This window comes from Peromyscus maniculatus, chromosome 16 (assembly GCF_049852395.1).
Source record: "Peromyscus maniculatus bairdii isolate BWxNUB_F1_BW_parent chromosome 16, HU_Pman_BW_mat_3.1, whole genome shotgun sequence".
Classification (NCBI taxonomy): domain Eukaryota; kingdom Metazoa; phylum Chordata; class Mammalia; order Rodentia; family Cricetidae; genus Peromyscus; species Peromyscus maniculatus.
The window spans coordinates 56,937,937-56,954,548 of NC_134867.1; the positions used below are offsets into that span (position 1 = coordinate 56,937,937).

General features: G+C 45.8%; 1 pseudogene; it reads right to left on the reverse strand.

The window, feature by feature from the left end:
• Window positions 1-12,510: 12,510 nt before the first annotated feature.
• LOC102904338 (MAM domain-containing protein 2 pseudogene) lies at window positions 12,511-15,369 on the reverse strand (annotated as a pseudogene).
• Window positions 15,370-16,612: the final 1,243 nt, after the last annotated feature.

Below are 16,612 nucleotides of genomic sequence, written 5' to 3' on the forward strand. Positions count from 1 at the left end.
TTCAAACACACAGTGACATGTTTAGAGGCCTTTTCCATCTGAATCTGTCTTTACTGCGTATCTGTGACCTTTTCTGTCTGCATGAGCAAAAACCCTAAACTCACCCTGTTGTGCACTGGTGGAACTCTCAAGCCCACAGTCGGCAGCTGGGAGAAGCCTCTCTGCACCTCAGCCCAGTGAAGAACTGCAGAAACCCACCATACTATTTAGCTCATGGCAGTTGGCAGCCAGCTCCAATTGTAGGCAGCTGTTGGGAGACATCTCTGCATTGCAGCTAGTATGAGACTGTGAGACTAGGAAGCTACTTCTAGTTCCATTTTTGTATGTTTAGAACCTTTTCTAAAGCTTGTTTAGGTCTTATGTGGGTCCATGCCCAATGGTAGGCGCCATTTATAGGTGAAGTTTTCCTGTCCTGACTGCCAGCTCCCAAATAACTGACTTGAAGACTTAATATAAATTATAAATGCTTTGCCGATACCTCAGGCTTGTTACTACCTAACTCCTACATTTAAATTAACCCATGTTTGTTATCTACCCTCTGCCACGTGGTTTATGGCTTGTTACTTCATTTTCTACATATCCTGCTTCCTTGGCAGCTGGCTGGCCTCTCCCCCAACTCCACCCGTCTTCCCATCATTCTCCTGCTTTGATTATCCCACCTATAATTCCTGCCTGGCTACCAGTCAATCAGCTTTTTATTAAACCAATCTGAGTGACAAATCTTCACAGTGTACAAAAGGATTATTCCACAGCACAGTGACCTGTTTTAAAATCTCTGGACCCCAAGAGTTAGAAAATGAAGACTCAGAGCCTAGGCCCACTGAGGTTACTCTTGGGATAGCTCTTAGATCATATTCTGAAGGAAGTTGGGGGTGTGAGGGTGCTGTTTACACACAGTATAGTCATGTAGAACTCAGCTAGGCATTGTATGACATCACCACAAGGGTGGGACCTAGTCATCTCAAATTGAGCATGCTCATACCAAGCTTATGGTGGGCCATGACAGTTCTTTATTTTGCCTTTGAAATCTTGAGTCTTGTTTCTCTCTCTCCTCTGTCACCTCTCTAGTCCAGGGATTATCATCTGCCTGGAGGATGTCTGACAGGTAGGAGTCATCTGAGAGGAGTCTCTGACCTCACTACTGACCCTTGACGTGCTTCAGTCTATGCCTCCACACTTCCTAGGGCACATCTAACATCACTGACACTACACATGCTTGAAATGCTTCCTTTCCTCTAGGCCTCATTCTCTTGGCCCCAATCCTGACTCTTCACTGCCTGTCTCTATGTACTCAGCTCACAGACCTAACCTACCCTCCTCTTCACTAAGGTTTGGTCTTGGACCAGTGGGCTGTGATCAATGATGGAGCATGCCTGTAGGCATTCTCAAGCTCATTTGTGGCTCTTTTGCCTCTGACATGAGAAAGGCATGACCCGAATTTGAGGGGCATCTTCAGCTAAGCCCCACAATAAAGATCTAAGGACCACAGCTGCAGGTGACCCCAAGGGAAGCTGTGACATGAGGTAAAAATAGAAATCTGTCACTGGGAGGCCCTGAGATTTTTTTCCCTGTGTTTGTTACACAGCTTCGCCTAATGAGTGCTAACTATCACATGGGGCTGCTTGTCTCTTATAGGTCAAATTCCAAATTCCATAAGCTGGTGCCCAAACTCTACTTTTATTGCCTTAAATTAGCCTTGTTTCACCACATCAGGAATCTGTCCGACTCTTCAACAACCCACCTCTATTGTGCCAATGACCATGTAGACTTCAGTTTACGACCAGCTCTTTCCTATAAGCTAAGAGGCCCTGACCCCTTAGTCAACCCATCACCTGCCTTCCTTACCTTGTTCATCATAATTGTAATTCCTTTGCTTATTTAATGCCTGTTCCTCTAGCCACATATCCACTCTCAAAGTCTCAGAGAATACTTGCTGGTCCTTGGATCCAAGAGCTAGCAAATGCACTGACTCACAGTAGGTCTTCAGTACATTTTGTGAACCAGTGTAAAGGACTAAACACCTCAAAAGAGAAATGTGAAAAGAGAGCACCTGTTAATTGTTATTGTACTACATGCCCTGATGAAAGGCTTGCATTTAATTTAAGAAAGCAACCAGGCTAGAGTCACATAGACACCTATCTTCTCCTCCATCAGTCAATCCTAGCCTCTGAAGCACAAGTAAATGATTCCTAATTCCTGTGGCAGGTGGTCTGGTCTCAGAGGACATGGAACACATCAGAACATCTGGAGGCTTGCTGGGAACACAGGCCACTAGAATGACTGATTTACTGCACAAAACGGTCTTCTGCCCTGTTCCAAAGGGTTCTCCACCTGTGACATCCTTGACCTTCTGATTTGCAAAGCATTTTCCCTTGAAGGGGCAAGAAATGAAGAGAAGAGACAATGCCCCAGGGTCGTCAGATTGGCTACCAAGTAAAACCCTGAAAGGATAAGAGACCACCTGACTCCCCACATTCTATAGCTGTACCCCACCCAGCTGCTGCTTCTCCCTGGGAATGTCCGTTCTTGACCACGCCACCTCTTCCACACCAGCAACAGCTGCGCCAGCAACCAGAGAGCAGTGTTTCCTTTTTCAGATACCACACGTCAGTTTTGCTCAGTAGATCTGGGAGTATGGAGAGGAAATGCACCCCTCGTTTTCATTTGGGTCGAGATTAAGTTCATCTGCCCTGCAGAATGAGATGGAAGCATGACCCAAGTTAGAGATTGTGTGTGTGTGTAGGGGGGTGTGGACCCACAAGCACTGAACTCAGACAAGCATATCCAGGGAGAGGCCTTTGCTGCTGCTAGAGACTTAACCCTTCCAGCCCCCTCCAGGCCCAGATTCTCAATCTTGTCCCATTTCAAGACACAAATGACACAAAGACCATATCGGTGTGAAGGAGGGATGGTCTGAAAGGATCACAAGCTGAACTGGAATTTCTGTCTCACCAGGATCGTTTTTCCAGACTGCAATGACAGCGCAGTCAGTCAAGTGTTTGGACTACAAGCTGGAAGACGTGAGTTCAATGCCCCTAGAACTCATAACGAAAGCTAAACGTGGTGGTGGTGGTGGTGGTGGTGGTGGTGGTGGTGGTGGTGGTGGTGGTGGTGTGCATTTTTCATTCCAGTGCTGGGGAAGTGGACAGAAGAGGATCCCTGGGCACTGCTGCCAGCCAGGCTCGCCTGCTTGCTGAGTCCCGGGCCAATGAGAGATTTTGCCTCAAAAAATAAACAAAGTAGATAGAGCCTGAAGAATTATATCCAACATTGTTCTCTGGCTTCTACACACACACACACACACACACACACACACACACACACACACACACACACACACACCTCCTTTTCTGGGAGTCTAAATAGGAAGAGAGACAATGCATAAGAGATGAGTGTTGGTCAGTGAAAGTGAAACAGGTCAGAGGTCAGGGGAAAAAAAAACCCTCAGGCTAAAGGTCAAATCCAGCAAGGAGCATCATGGTAGGAAGGGCACTAACAAGCAGGTGTGTAGCCTGCACCACCAAGGTAGCATGATTTTTCAAGAAAGAAGCTGGGCGCTGGAGAGATGGCTCAACTGTTAATAGCATCTACTGCTCTTGCAGAGGACCTAGGTTTGATTCCCAGCACCCATGTGGAGGCTTAAAACCGTTGTAGGGGACCCAATGCCTTCTGACCTCGGTGGACACCAAACACACACATGGTATACATACATACAAACAAGCAAGACACTCAGATGCATAAAAATAAAAAAAATAAATCCTTTGAGAGAGAGAGAGAGAGTTAGCTTTCCGTCCCTCCTTGTTCCCACTCAGGGCTATCTCAGTGTCCTTCCCCCTACACTGTGTCATTTTGTTTACTGCTGTCACAGGCTATCCCGTCTCCACCCCTTAGCCTGCCCCCCCCACATTCTTCTAGAGAGTCTTAATCACCGATAACCTCGACGTGTGATCCCTTAAAGAGAAAGTCTTTAGAAAGAAACTAAGAGGAGGCCGCCATGGCGGGCCCTGATCCGGCATGACCGAGACTGTCATGAAGAGAGAGGGTTGGGCGGACACGCGTGAGGACACGGTCTTCTTCAAGTCAAGGACTAAAAGCAACCCTGCCAACACCTTGACCTCAAACTGCCAGACTCCAGAACGCTGTGACATTCCTGTGAAGGTGCCAAGTGTCAGTTTCCTGAGCTGGGGCTGCCTGATGGGGCCCCTAGAGTTCACACCCACTCATGAAGACTCCGAGTGGGTGACTAGAGAGAAGAGCCCTGATGCTGTGGGGACAATCATCACACATCAGGATCTTACGATGGGGACGGTACCCTAGATGGCAGAGAAACACACAGGATACCCCAAACAGAAGTGGTGATTGAAGGGATTGACCTAGGGTGTCGCTCAGCTGGTGGGGAGCTTTCCAAGTGTGCAGCATACCCTGTGTTCTGTCTCCAGCACCCTACAAAACCATAGCGGTGCACACTGGCAATCTCAGCACCCAAGGAGGCACTAGGGTAAGAAGTTCAATATAATCCTAAACTACATAGTGAGTTCAAGGCCAGCCTGGGACATATATGAGACCCTATCTCAAAAAAAAAAAAAAGGAAAAGAAAAAGAAAGAAAAAAACGATTTTGTTTTCACAAAGTTATTTTAACAGTATTTGCTGCGAAATTATACGGTTTTTTTTTTTTCATTTTTAAGCTCCATAATAGTCTCCTAGATAAATAAGCCAACACTTAAGCAATATAAAAAGGAAGAACCAACAAACTAAAAATAAGCTGCCTCCTTTTAGCACAGCCCTGAAGCCCTGTGGCTCCTCTTGCAAGGTCGGCCACAGCTGCCACCTGCTTCTGTCCCCAGGGTGCTGGGCTCACAGGCTAGGGTGTCATGTATCCCCGCCCTGACTCAGAGCTGGCTCTCCTGAGCACCCACAGTCTGCCTCCCTGATCCCGCAGAGCTCCGACTCAAAGCCAGGGGATGAGCCAGGGGATGGTGGGAACACACTAGGACCCCACCTCTCCGCAAGAGCCACGCACAGCAAAACCAAGCCGGGTGACCCCCTCCACGCTAAGCAGGACCAGACTTCTAAACTAGGAAAAAAGCCAGCTGAGTGGGTACTTTCCAGTACTCCAAGTCGCTCCCGGGAGGCTGCATAAGCAGGAAGCTCCATGAAGGAAAAGTCCAAGAAAAACCGCTGCGGGGTGCTCAGCATTGAGTCACTCTGCATGCCTGCTGAGCGGTCCCCTCGCCACCGCTCTGGCAGCCCCCCTCAGCGCCGACCCCCCCCCCCCCCTCCTTTAGCTGTGGGTATTTGTGCACAATCACAGAAACTGCGTTCCTTAAACCCCAACCCCCTCACATTCCCGAGTCTGGCAGCCACCGAGTCTAGCACCTTCCACCTCACCTCACCACCTCTCGCTCATTGTGCATCTCTGGACCTTCAGCCCACCGGAAACCAGGTGCCCAGACTCCCCCAAGAAGAGTCCGGGATAAGAGGACTGGATTTCACCCTGATCCAAAGCCGTTTCAGCCCCTTAAATGTATATTTCTCACTTAATCCCAACTCTTCACACTTGTTTTAGGATGTGATTTAACATGAAATGTGAAATATTTGCTTGGTGACACTCAGGTTTGCTCTATACAGGGATTGCATGGTGCTAATCCCTGTGGAGAGCTGTAATGTAAGGCAGGAGCTAACAAGAAGGGCCTAGCTCCCTGGGGAGACTCAGCCCGGGCTGCATAAAACCTACTCAGTGGGAGAAATGGGGTACACAGCAGGCAAGCAGCTGCAGCTAACTGCCCACCAAGGGAGCCCTGTGCTCCTGACCCTCACAGTCACACATACAGCACTGAGGACCCAAAGCAAGAGACCAAGCTTTCCCATCATCCTCTGCAGTGGACAGAGTGTCATGTGCTTTTCCCATCTCTTGGTTTTTTGTTTTCTGCTTTGTTTTGTTTTTTGGTTGGTTGGTTGGTTGGTTGGTTGGTCGGTTGGTTGGTTTTATTTTCTATCAGGCAACTGTGGTTCAGCCGGAAAGATGGCTCAGTAGATGAGGCCCCTGCTGGGCAAGCATGGGAACTGGAGTTCAAATCCCCAGAACCCCATGGAAAAGCCAGGTGTGGGGGTGCTTGCCTTTAATCCCCGTGTTACTATGTGAGACAGGAGAATGAGGCGGGAGAACTCCTGTAGCAGCAAAGAGATTTAGCACCCAACAAAGTGGAAGGTGGGGACCACACCTGAGATGACCCAGATTGTCCTCTGACCCCCACACAAGTGCTACAGCACATGCCCGTGGACACACACACACACACACACACACACACACACTGAGGCTTGGGGCCAGGGTTGAGGACCCAACTAGCACTTGCCAGGTCCTGGGTTTGATCTGCAGCACTGTCGAATACATGCCTTTGACTCTGATTAATGCTGGCCTTAATAAGTCCTCCTGGACCTACCGTTTTCTGTAGCACCTTAAACAAATCATTTTGAACCTCTCTAAGGGTGTGGGTGTGTGGCGGAGTGGTATGCAGATATACAAGTTTGTGCATCCGTGTTCATGCCTGTGGGCATGTGGGGTACATGTGAATGGAGGTCAGAGGTCAACATCAGGAGTCCTCCTCCATCACTCCCCACCTTATTCTGAGACAGGATCTCTCACTGCACCTGGAGCTCACCAATTCAGCCAGGCTTCTTGACCAGCACGCCCCCCACCCCACCCCCAGGGATCCTTGTCTCTACCTTCCCATGCCAGAGTTACAGACACATCTGGCTGTTCTCACACAGGTAAATCCCAGCTCGGGTCCTCAGGCCTGTGTGGTAAGCTCTTTGCCAACTCTGTCATCTCCACAGTCCCCATTCCAAACTTTCATCACATTGCACTTCCTCCTGAAATGGGGCAACAGTGGCCCTTATCGCATAGGGTTTGATAAGAATTAATCAGGGGACCATCCCAAGGGAGACAGTGACAGAAAGGAAGTGACTGACCGATGACAGTTGCTAGAACATCTTTATCATCATATCCAAAGAAAGTTCTTACAATGATGAAATAAGGTAACGAGTACAGCCACGAATATTGTAAAAATAATCATGTTCTCATCCATCTAAGTAGCTAGTACTGTGGCTACTAAATATCTAGGTAGATGTAGGCTCGGTGGGTGTAGGACTAGACGCAGGACTAGGGAAGTCAACTAATATATTCGTTGCACAGGTAGGAAAACCAAGATCATAAAAGGTTTGTTCATGTGTGTATAGCGAATGAACGTGGAAAATGAAATCCCAGATTGGTCATTCTTCACATCCTAGGCCCAGCTCTGGCCTGTTGTTGATAGCCTTGGGGAGTACCCAGAAACTATGGGATGGCGACAGTAGCAGAATCACCAGGCAGTCTTCTCTTCAGTTCTGCTGATGATTCTGCTGGGGACATCGAGGCACATGCATGCTGATCCAAAGCTTTGATATGTACCCAAATTTGTTGGTGTTACAAAACCAAAACAGGCCTGATAAACATGTTAGTTTTGGGACCAGGGATATCTATTCAGACCTCCAACTGCACAGAGAACTCCATGTCCACACTAGGCCTGTGATTTCCCAATTATTTATGATAAGGGCTAAGGCCACAAGAGAATCATGAGAAGGAATGGGAAAGGTTACTTGTGATGTTCAGTGCTAATGCAACCTAGCTACTTAGATGGATGAGAACATGGGTATCCTGGTAAAGGTTTACTGACTTGCTCTGTGAGAGCTAAAACCACTGAGCTACAGTGTCTCACAGTTTCCATGACAATCATTTCAAAGCTGCCACAAGAATCCACTGAATCAGATCTGAGAAGGGATGCTGATAACTAGGGCTATAACTGATGAAGACATAGAGACAACCAACGCAGGAGGTAAACAGTTTAAAACTAGAACTCAATGACAGAGCAGCTAGGACTAAAAAAGTCACCCCACAGATTCCTTACACAGCTTTTGGAGGGGGGGGGTGCTGATTTTCTGGGATGTGTAGGTTTGCATGGGGTATCTCCATACACAACACATGGAGATACCCAAGAGTCAGTCACCTAAACAAGACAGAGGTGGGACTATGAAGTCACACATCAATGAAGTTCCAGCCAAGGGAAGTACAACAGACTGAGATGTGGAGGCATCTTTAAGTCATGCCGAAGAAAAAGCTTTGAGAAAGTCAGAAGGTATGAGATTTCCTCAGCTTAAGGTTGGAGCACACACACCCACACTATTCCTTCCTCTTCTGTTTTCTCATGTAAACACTAGTGATTTGAAAGCATTGTTCCACTTAAACCTCAGATTATGAGGACAGAAAAGAATGCACCTTTCAAAATGTTCAAATCAACTATCAACAAACAAAACTTGAAAGTAGATTTTTTTAAAAGGGTGCTCTTGAAGGTGCACTCATGGACGAACTGAGAACTACCTGAGGAGAGGCAGAAAGAACCACTAGGGATGCTAGGACTTGAAACAGTATGATCCTTAAAGATAGAGGAAGTCCTTGGTATCCCTCCCTCCCTACACTCTGAGAAGCTAAGGAAAGATCCCACAGAACTGGGAAAGCAAAGACAGACAGTCAAGACTGGCCTAAGCTAGAGAGACAGCTCAGCAGTTAAGAACCGATCGCAGCTCTTACAGAGAACCTGGGTTCCCCTTTGGCTGCTCAGGACCATCTGTAAGTAACTCTACCTCCTGCAGAGTCATCACCCATTTCCGGCCTCTGCAGGCACCAGGCACACATGTTTGCACACACATACAGTCACACACGCATACACATAAAATAAAAATCAATAGATCTTGAAGACTGGCCTGAGAAGAATCCTATTAAACTGTTGGGGTTTCCAGTGGGATCCCTAAAGAATAACTCTCAAGGAAATGGAAGAGTATATGGTGATACAGATCCTAATCAAGACAGAAGCGGGCTGTTAATCAGCTCCACCTTTCACTACAGTCTCTGTACCTACCGCCTGCCATAAAGTAAAACCTCTTGAGAAAAAAGATAAAAGGTACTCAAGCCTCAATAGTCACTTTAATTTTATTTATAATTCCCATAATTTAATTAAAAAAATAACTAGGCAAAATCAATCAATAAAGAAACAAGAATAAGAGGGGGAAACAAAGAAATCAAGCTGTTAAACTTATATGCAACATAGATATGGAGGTAACCATGATGTCCAAGGAAACTGATGAGCATTTCAGTTGAGAACAAGAAACTGCAAAAATGAAAAAGAAGCAGAATTTTGCACAGAAAAGTAATTAAAATTCAAGATTTGGTAGACAGGTTCAACGGCTGGTTCGAGTGGTTAAAGAGAGATTTAGCAAAGTGGAAGACAGCTGATAAGAAAATATCCAGAAGACCCAAAACACAGAGACCTAAGAGCACAAAGGGAATAAAAGTCTGAGAGAAAACACAAAGGACAGAATACAGCAGGGAAAAGCCCCGTGCTTGTCACTGAAGGAGCAGATGAGACAGTCAGGTGACAGGTGAGTGTGCAGCACATGGGCAGCCAGGCTGGTGCCTCTGTTACTCCTTTTGTTCCATGACTACATTTGGACTGTTGTGTGTCACAAGAGACATTTGGTGTCAGATTCACAGGACACAAGTAGCTGCTGTACTGTTCACATTCACTCTACACTCAAATCAGTGGCCGTCGCAGGATGCTCTTCATGCTCTGGGTGACCTGTCGTGAAGCATCACCCAGCTCCTGTCAGTTTTCCTTTTCTAGCATCTTCAACCTTTGAGAAGAAGAATGTTTGATTCCATGTTGGAGGATATGAGCTTCTGCTGCAAGACCTGGCCACTAAAGACGAAGATTTGGAGACAGTAAGAGATGTCAAGGGTTGCCACTGTCCTGGTTTGATTTCTGTTGCTGTGACAAAACATTCTGACCAAAAGAAACTTGCAAAGAAAGGGGTTTATTTTGCTAGTAATTCCATATCTTAGCCCATCATTGAGGGAACTAAGGCAGGAAGCTGGAGTCAGGAACTGATATAGAAGGAGAACAAATCTACAGAAGAATGATACTGTCTTGTTCCCACCGCAGCGTTCTCAGCTTGCTTTCTTAGCTAGCTCAGGACCACCTGCTGAGGGCTGACATTGCCCACTGTGGGCTGGACCCCACCACATCAATTATTAATTTTAAAAAAATGTACCACATACCTGCCTACAGGCCAATCTGATGGAGGCATTTTCTCACTTAAGTGTCCTCTTCCAAGAAGACCCTAGTGTCTATCAACTTGACAAGAAACTAGCCAGCATATGACCCATCCATTTTCTCTTCCAATCTGTCTGTTTTGTTCATTCTGGCCAGTGCCAAAACGGGAAAAAACAACCTCTCCTAGAGGACTGAACCAGCCCAGGGAATTTATAGAGTTAAATGCCTGTGATGAGTCTGTGGGTCTGTCTGTGTCCACATGGGCATCAATGCAGCTCCTGGTGGTTCTGTTGCTTTGCCTGGACCTTCTTCTGCTGATAGAGACAAAGGTTTTTTAAAGAGATGGTAGCTGGTGATGTCTCTAAGCTTATGCGCAGCAAAACACAAACGTAAGGATTCAATCCCCAAGTATAAAATTATGAAGAAGACTATTTCACAGAAAAACTGCCAGGAACCAAAAGCAAATAATACAAGCAAAGAAGCAAACACTACTACAAAATGCTGGAGAATAAATGGGGCCGTGGGATCCACTGTTCACCGAGAGGGAGAATGTGATGTAGACAATAATCGGCAAAGTGGATAAAACAGTAATATGTGAGGCCTGGCAGTGGTGGCACACGCCTTTAATCCCAGCACTTGGGAGGCAGAGCCAGGCGGATCTCTGTGAGTTCGAGGCCAGCCTGGACTACCAAGTGAGTTCCAGGAAAGGCGCAAAGCTACACAGAGAAACCCTGTCTCGAAAAAAAAAAAAAAAACCAGTAATATGTGACCCTGTCATTCATAAGAAACCTCCCTTAGATATGGAGACAAAGATGGATAGAAAGAATAAAAGCAATATAGCACACAAGCACTGACCAAGAGAAAGAAGGTATGGCTACATCAGTTGCAGGCTAAAGTAGACCAGGATAAGCAATGTCATTAGGGATAGGAGGAGCCCTGTGTAATGATCAAGGGGTCCATCCTTGAAGAAGACCACGAAACTCTAAACATGTGTGCACCTTGCAGCAGAACTTCAAATTACACAAAGCAGAAGCCAACCAAATCAACAGAGAAATACATAAACCTACAATTCTGATTGGAGACTTCAATGCTCTTCTCTCAACCATCAACACATAACTGAACAGAAAGTTGATAAGACTATACGCCTAAAAATACTATCAATCAAATCGATCGAATTGATATTAACACAACACTGTGCCCAAATACAATGTATGTTACTTACAAATATACATAGGACATTCATTGAAATAGGCCACATTTGAACAAAAATAAAAACAAAACAAACAAAAAAACTTAAATTTAAAAGAAAATAAATCTACAAAGTACACATTGAGAATAACACAAAGCAGAATTAAACTAGAGACCAAAAACAGAAATATTTCTGGAAAGTGCTGAAGTATTTTTAAATAAGTAATACACTTCTAAATAATCTGTGATTCAAATAAGAAATCTTGAGAAAATTAGAAAATCTTTTAAACTGAGTAAAAAAATGAAAACATCCCATTTCAAAATGTAATCAGTGTGTTATAAAAAAAAATTATAGCATTAAATGCTTATGTTAGGGGGAAAAAAGAATGCTCTCAAATCAGGAATTGAGTAGGTATTTTACAAAACTTGACAAGAAATCAAATTAAACCCAATAAGAGTGAAGAGATGTAAATGATAAGCAGGGCCAGTACAACGGCAAACAGGGAGATGAAGGCTTCTTAAAGACATTCTCAAACAAGCAGGACCAGACAAAACTCACCCTCACCGGCCTCACACTTATGGGGCTTGCTCAAACCAGTCCTGAAAAACAGCCACGATGTATTAGCTTCCCATCGCTGCCATGAAAGATTATTGCAGCCTCCCAGCTTTAAACAGCAAGTGCTTATGATTATTGGGGTGTTGTGTCCCAGAGTCCCATGGGTCCAGGGTCAGGGTGGCTGCAGAGCTGCACTGCCTTCTGGGGTCTCCAAGGGAGTGTGGGTCCCACCGTTCCAGCAGGACTCTCTCTGCGTCAGGCCTGCTCCATCTTCCAACCCCGGCTGTGCTGGGATAAGTCTTTCTCAGGCTGTCCTTTCTTCAGTTCTCCTCCTCCACGCCCACCCCCGACCCCCCATGAGCACCCTGGGCCCACCCCAGAGTCCCTTCTAGAACCTTGACTCTCTTCTGTCATATCACGTAACACTTTCACCATGTTCAAAGGTTACAATGTAGATATCTTGAGTTGGGGGGTAACACCATAAAACTCTCTATCATAAACAAAAACAAAAGAAGAAGGAAAGAAAGAAAATAGTCACTATCCGAGTAAACATTAAATAAAATGCTTTTAAATAAGATGATATTTCATATACTCTTTCTTTTTTTTTTTTTTTTTTTTTTTTTTTTGGAGTTTCAAATGATCTTTTATTAGTTAATTTTGAAGTTTTACAACAGCTACTTGCCACACAATTGCACACATATATACAATTCTCTGAGTAAATAGAAAATAATAGTTTAGTAAATGTAGTTGAACTCATATTACTCAAAACGTCACCAAAACATTTATTATAAAAATCAGTCGAATTGTTGAACAAGTTTATAAAAATTGTTGGGTGTGTGTACAAGAAAAATTCAAGCTTGCCTTACTGAAAGGTGCATTTCTGTACATGTGCTCTTAGTGCCTGTCCAAGGTAGTTCAAAGGGAGAAGAAGGCAGGTAGCATTGTCTTGTACTGCAGTGCTAATTAGCATGGACTTACCCTGGGGCTCCATGAAAGCTCCTTTCCTATACCTATAGTGATGTAACAGTAAAGATTTATAGCTTTCTTCTGTGACTATAATGCATAAATGATGCTTTATTTCCAGAATAACTTGTTACCATAAAACTGCATTCATTTTGCAGATATTACTGACACTTTGCATGATTTAAGACAAATTTTCATACTTGAAACTCAAAGGAAAAACCACCAAGACCTAGTCTCTCAATACATTCACTGAATGCAGACTTAAATATGCACATTCACTTTGATTGTGCCCTTCATATGTGCACTTTGAAATGACTTTAACATAGTACATTTGTATTTTCAACTGGCACCAAAATTAAGATGAAATGATCTATGTAAAATCAGTAGCCTGTACTTCTAGTAACAGTTGTCAAATGTGCAGGGGAATAAAAAAGGAAAGCCCTGAGTCAATATATATATGTAGTTTTCAAAAGTAATGAAAGGGGTGTTCTGAAGTCATTTCAACTTATGCAATAGTTAAGAATATCCAGTATCCATTTCTTCTGTTTTCACTTTGATTGAAGAGAGGTACAAATTTTGTCTACTTAATCCAATGTAGATGATTTCTTAATACTCAATTTCATTTAAGTCTTCAGAATATCCTGATGATTGTTGAGTTGTGTCTTCCATTTCTGTACATGGTCCTGCCTGAAATTTGACATCATCAATGGCAATATCACTTCTTATTGACACTCCCCGAATGGCTTCAAAAATGATCTGGTGTTGCCTCCTGCAGCTGTATTCAACCAGCGCCCGCAGCCAGGAGATACTCTGCTCCCCTTGTCTTCTCCACAACAGGGACTCTTTGCTCTCTTCTTCTGTTTTCAAAAAAACGCTTAGCAGGCCAGTTCCTGCTCCATACATGTGGTAGAAGAAAGTCAAGCAGTGTTTCCCAGGGACGCCTCTCAGGGGCCAGGACAAGAGGTGTGCTTTTTGTCCATACACCATGTGCGAGGCCTCGATATACATGTAGTAGCCTACCCCAGTAGTGTGATCTCCCTTCGGTCCTGTGTAAGAGGTGGGGGTTTCTCCTCTCCCCCTGTGCCAGCTGCTCCGGTTTCTTTTTTCCTGTGTAAACGCACATTCATCTTGATCGAACGTGCACTCTCCAGGTGCAGGTGGAAGTCTCTCTGGAGCCCGGCAGTTTCCCAATTGTATGGTAATGTCATCTAAGGCTACAAGTCCACAGTCCCAAAAGCTTTTGCATAGGCTCATGAAAACCACCTTTGTGGGCATGGGCTTCTTAAAGCTGATTTCAGCTTGCATCCAAACACCCCTCGGGGACTCGAGCACAGACCAGATCTTCTCTTGAACCACGTGGTTTTCTTCAAAGATATAAACCGCGAGGGTGTCGCTCATTTTCAAAAACCCGAAGATGGCATAATGAAAGCGCACACAGTACTGCATGTTTCCTGGTAAGGAGGGACCGTAAAGCCTCCCGATGTAACCAGGCTGGGCTGTAAACTTAGTGTTGGCCAGCAGGTAATGCCCAGTTCCTGTCGTGTGGTCCCCTGCCCGATACATGTTCGGTTTCACCCTCACTCTGGTCCAACCGGGACCTTCTTTGTCTTGGTGAAAGTTGCAGAGGCCTTCCTCAAAATCACAGCTGCTTTCCACAGCGCTGAAAGGAAGCCCTGTCTGATTTTGGCAGTGAACAGGAGAGAAAGAAATATCATCCAGGGCAACATAGCCTCCTTTGGGACCATTGAAAGCAACTTTGAAAATAACCTCCATGGGATAAGGAGCACTGAACTCCACCTCTGCAAGGTTCCAGGCGGCATTGCCTGGCCCGTCCACTTTCCAGATCTCCTCATACAGGCCAGCCATATCCCGAGTGTACAGAGAGAAGACATTGTCGTTCCCTTGCTGAAGCTGGTAATAGAATGAGAGGCAGCCAGACATGGGGGCTGTGGTCACTGGGGAGATGAGCTGGGCCACCTCCTGGAAGTGCTTAACGTAAACAGAGTCCACGTACATATAGTGGCCCTGCTCGCTCCTGAATGTGTGGTCCTCTGGGAGGATGGAGTGGGTGTTCTTCACAGTTCCTCCTCCAACAAACCAGTTCACGTTAGGGTTCCAGCGGTTCACAAAGCCACACAGATGGTTTTCTTCAAAGTCACACTCAATACAGTAGCCGGCTGTCATCTTGATTTCAAAGAGGGCAATGCTGGCCGTGTTTCCTTGTCCCAGGACACCTTCTATCAAAATCTTGAATTTCTTGGGGCTGTTTTGAAGATCCAGACTGGCTATGAGCCAGCTGTCTGAAGGCTCCTTAGTGGACCAAAGCAAGCGATCGAAACTTTCATCCTCAAATCTCACATAGAGGTTCAGTTGGCTGGGATCTGAGACAGATCCCGGAGGTGTGGTTATCTGGTAGACCAGGCGAAGGCAGTTCCATTCCTCAGCCTGCAAATCAGAACTCAGCAGCATGGCTTTCTCCCCTTGCTTGGCAAAAGAGGTGTCCACATAAACGTAATGGCCTTGCCATGTGGCTGGTGGCTTACTGGCGTCTTCACATGCTGCTGGTCATGGCAGCGGCTGCAGTGTCTCTGGTCATGGCGGCGGCTGCAGCCTCTCTGGTCATTGCGGCGGCTGCAGCGTCTCTGGTCATGGCGGCGGCTGCAGCCTCTCTGGTCATAGCAGCGGCTGCAGCCTCTCTGATCATTGCGGCGGCTGCTCCATATACTCTTTCTAATAGAACATTAAATTACATGAGAAGAATACCACAGAAAGCAGGACCGGGGTGAACAGAGAGAATGTCATTTTATTTATTTATTTTTTTAGATAGAGTCTCACTGTGTAAGTCTGGCTGTCCTGGAACTCACTCCTGTAGACCAGGCTACCCTTGAACTCACAGAGATCCACCTGCCCCCACCTCCTGAGTGCCCGGATTAAAGGTGTGTGCCACTACGGGGCGGCTCAGAAGTAACTTCTTAAGATTCAAGCACCACCCAGACAGAATGTGCTAGGATGCTACATCAAATACTGCCACAACCTCTAAGCCCCAGTGGCCGGAAAAGGATTTGTAACTAATAGCTGACAGAGAGATGACATGGGATAACTTTTAAAATCAAAAGAGTGGGGCAAGAAAAGAGAGAGAAGGGAAGATGGAACAGGTGCAGCAAATAGAAAACAAATCGTTAGCTGACCAATCAGAAGAGCGCTGTTGGAGGACTCCATGGCTCGGAATTATGAGCCGATTACCCACGGACTCGGAGAGCGATGAGCAATCCTGAATCCCGCCTCCCATTGGCTGCAGCTCCAGCCACTTCTAGAGAATTACCTCCTCCCTGGCAATCACATGGCGTCTCTTTAGGTTGGCGACCACTCCCAGCTCCACAGCACCCCAGCTAACTGGGGCAGTCTACGCCGGTTTCCACCACTGCGTGTTGTGATCATGTGCAGAATATCCAAGAAGATTTGCTCCCGCTTGAAATGACCATTAATAAATGCTCCTGCCTGAGCCAGTCTGGGTTTGCAGAGTGAGGATGTTCGGAAGTTAGCAGTGGCCCCCGGAAACCCATTTCAAAGAACAAGAAATTACACACTTGAAGATAAGGGACTGTTCCCAGGCACAGGTAGAATCCATAGAGACATCAAACGCACGGCCACAAAATACTTGTGCTATTAATCTATGGTGATTCAAACTCAAGAGGACCTGACTTTGTTCTCAGAGTGGAAATGGGGATATGCAGAAGGAAGGGAGGGAGGAAGAGACAAGGA